A 4201-nucleotide genomic window follows, 5' to 3' on the forward strand; every position below is an offset into this window, starting at 1 on the left:
TCAGAGACAAGAGCAGTAACTGTGACATTCTCGGAGCAGGGCGGAAGGTAAGTGACAAAGTCAAGAGGGAAGCTGATCAAGTGCTGCTGGGCTTTTAGCCAGTAGGGAACTGAGTGTCCCAGAATGGAAAAGGGGAGGCACAGCGGCTTCTCAGCCCAGAGGGGTTAGACACCAAGACCAAACCCTTTCTTCCCAAGGCTTTCTCCTCCCACTCCCCGCCCCAGAGGCACAGTGTTTTAGTCAGGTTTTCCACCGCTGTGACCGAAAGATCTGACAGGAGAAATTTTAGAGGAGAAAAAGTTTTGTTGGGGGCTCACGATGTCAGAGGTCTCAGTCCGTGGATAGCTGACCCCATTCCTTCGGGCCTGTGGTGAGGCAGAACATCATGGCGGAAGGGTATGGGGGAGGAAGGAAGCCACACAGCATCGGGAAGCAGACTCCATTCTAAAAGGACAAAGTACATTCCCCAAAGGCACACCCCAGTGACCCACCTCCTCCAGCCACACCCTACCAGCCTGCAGTTACCACCCAGTTAATCCCTACCAGGGCATCCTGTGCCCTAATTAGGTCAAGACTCTCGTAAGCCTATCATCTCACCTCTCAGCTTTCCAGCTTCGACTCACACCTAATATCTAAACCATAACTCATGGACAGGTTGATTTAGGAAAGCAGATACACATTCAAGGAGAATGGTGGTCATCTCCAGAGGGTCGCCTTAGGGGTCTAGCAGGGAACACACACTCAAGGGAGCATGTGGGCCAGCCCCAGCGGGAGAGAGACAGCCTCACCCCAGTTCTGCACCCACCAGGGCTCCTCAGAACTCTCCAGAGTGTGACTATGATCCCCATTTTACAGATGCGGAAAGTGAGACCCAGAGGTGAGCTGCTGGTCCCCAAGTCAGGCAACTCCAAAGTGGCAAAGCTGGGATCTGAGCAGGGCGCCCTCAGCCCAGAACCTGGGCCCGTCATTATGAAATGACCCTGCCCCAAACCACTAATGAATAGTTTCTGAAACTACCAACCTGAAACCTAGTTATGTTTTGAAGATTCAAAGTGGCTTGAGAAGCAGCTCATGGACTCTACGAGTCACACCAGCGCAGGGAGCAGAACCCAGAGGTCCTCCTACCCCGAGCTTTTACTGCCCATGGTGGTTAGGGGATTGATTTGATCTCTTTTCCCTGGGTCTGAATAGCTTTCTCCTGGTTTTTGTTGGGGCTCTCCATATTGACTCCATGAGCTCGTCTCCCTAATGTGATTCTCAACAGGGTCCCTCTGCAGGAAGGAGACCACCCTGACACCTGTGGAACAGAACTCTAGCAGTGTCTCTGGTTGCAAAAATTAGGGAGCTCAACGCCTATTGGGGTTCTATTTTTATAAAACCCCATTAACTTGTTTCTATCAGAGCAATTAAAGTGTCGAGGCCTGATGCTCTGCAGGGCTGTGGAGGCGGGGATTTATTGTGAGCCGCTGTTCTCAAGGAGAAATTTCTTTTCAAAAGGACCCCTGGGGGTTGGAGTCTCAGGCTTATTCTCAGCCCAAGGTGGGTTTTCTTTGCAGATAGTTTGGTAACATCCTCTGCAGCTGGCCTTAAGTTAGCTGAGGCTGAAGATTAGCTAATTTCCCTCCTCTTTTTCTTTCTTACATAAACGCAAAAGCATTTAAAGGCTTCTAACCTGCTGCAGCAAATGTAAATTCTTTTCACACCTTACCCAGGGCACAAGGAGGCCAAGTGTGAAGTTTCGATGAGCAGAGCGCAAAGTCACTGCTGTCTCTACTTTTGCACCTTGGAGTCAGCTAAACCCACGTGAGTCAGGCCCTGTCCTTGCTCCATGCCAGGGTGGGCGTGACCAGCTGACTACAGTCTGCTCCTGTAACACAGAGGCACATTCTAGAAGTGGGCAGCTTGCAATTTGGGGTGTAATGGAGCAACCACCTTATGCAAAGCATTGTGCTCTGTGCTCTGGGGAGTCAGCAGACTGGGGTGTGGTTCTAACGTATTTGCAGGTGGTGCTGGTCCAGGGACCATACTTTGAGAACGGTTGTAGGTTTTTGTTTCAATTCTGTAATTGCCCCAAGGCCCTCTCGGAAATGCACACCCTGATTTGGAAAGGTGACCCCGGCATTGGCTCTCAAGGCCACCAGTGTGGCTCCTGCTGGGCTCAAGCTTATGATGATCTCATGACATGGCCCACTCCCTGACCCTTGGCTCCTTGTGGAGGGCCCTGTTCGCCGTATTCATCCCTCAGGGTGTCTGGTCCCTGCTTCCTTTCCCCCCACATCATCTGTCAGTCTTGTCCAAACTCCTGCCACCAGGTCTGCTTTCAGTCCTGAGAACAAGCGAAGCCACAGACCTTTTCCTATCCTAGGATGTTGGCATTGGCCACCCTCACTGCCTGGAACCATGTCCCCCTTCATCCAGCCAGCTCTGCATCCCTCCTCAGAGAAACCTCACCTGAACTCACCATTTAAAGAAGGTCCCCCAGCTGTCCCCCTTCACACGCCCTTTAATTCATTTCACACATCTTTTGGCAATCCAGTTTTCCATCTGTCTTACCCTATAGAATGTAAACTGCAGAAGGGAAGGGGATGCCTGGCCATTCCAACCCTCAGGTGGACCCCACCTCGGGTGCTGGCACGGGGTAGGCCCGGAGGGCAGACGGGTGACTCAGAAATGGGATCGGTTTGTGCTGCCAGTGAAATCCCCAGAAGAGGCCAGTGCCCACAGGCCCCTCTTCCTGCCGCACTCCCTTCCCCCAGGCCAACCATCAGTCAGTCCTCATTTTGTTTTGTGCAAGGCAGGAGGGGTGGAGGGGGAAGGGGCAGAGGATTCTGGCAACAGCCCGAGTTGCAGATTAGACACATACAATCAAACCCAGAGGGCGGCTCAGTGTTCTGCCAATTGAGATACCCAGATTAAACAGGCCAAGGCCCCCCAGGCAAAATGCCATGCAGAAGAACTTCAGAAATAGCAACCTGCAATCTCAGGAATGAGCATGAATTGACAATGGCATGAACTGTGTTTTGAAACAAAACGTAGAGTCCTATTTATATGCCAGATAATGGTTATGTGACATAGGCATACCGAGGGCCAATTCTTCCAAAGGAGACACTTAGGAGCGGGGTCATGATGTTTTCTGTAGAGGGACAAAGACTGCATTGAAAGGGTGTCTGGGAAAGGGCTGCCCTGGCCTGGCCCTGCTGCTAACTGCACAGCACAGTTGGGTAGGTGAGAACTTGACCTTCAGAATCAGCCTGCCAGGGTACAGCCCTGGTTGTGATGTGACTTTGGACACTTACTTAACCTCACTGAGTCTCTTTCTCTATAAAATGGGGATAATAATGATTTACAAAAAAAAAAAAAAAAAAAAAAAAAAAAAAAAGATTTACCTCTCAAATTGGGTTGTTGTGAAGATTAAATTAGATAATATAAAGTGGTTATCCCAAGCCGGGCACAGTGGCACCTGCCTGTAATCCCAACAGTTTGGGAGGCTGAGGCAGGAGGATCACAAGTTCAAAGCCAGCCTCAGCAACTTAGCAAGGCCCTACGCAACTCAGCAAGACCCTGTCTCTAAATAAAATCCAAAAAAGGCTGGGGTTGTGGCTCAGTGGTTATGCGTTCTGGGGTTCAATCCCCAGTACCAAAAAAAAAGGAGTTACCCCAATACCTGGAACAGAATGAGCCCTCAATAAACAACAACTATTATTAGTAACACTTGCATATGAGGAAGTCACATTACCTCTTTGTTCCTATTTTTTTCTTTCTTTTTTAAAAGATATGTTTAATAACTTTTCTATTCATCAAAAAATATTACAAAGAAAATTAAAGACAAGCTAGAGAGATTTGTGCAACACATAACGGACAAGGGATTAGTATCCAGAACATACGAAGAACTCCTATCAACCAGTAAAAACAACCCAGAAGACAAGTGGGCATAAAAAGAGAAAGCACGGATGGCCAATGGGCTAATATTTTTAAAAATGTTCAATCTCACTGGTACCCAGGAAGATGCAAATCAGGATCACGTTTTTTTTTTTTTTTGGTGCTGGGGAATGACCATAGGGCCTTGCACATGCTGAGTACACCCTCCACCACTGAACTGCTCCTTCAGTGAATAGGCAAAATGGATACATAAACGTCAAGAAGTCTAATACCAGACACTTTCATGTGTTGTCGCTGGGAGAAGGTGGCACTAGCTTGTGAG

Source organism: Sciurus vulgaris (assembly GCF_902686455.1).
Source record: "Sciurus vulgaris genome assembly, chromosome: 17".
NCBI lineage: Eukaryota > Metazoa > Chordata > Mammalia > Rodentia > Sciuridae > Sciurus > Sciurus vulgaris.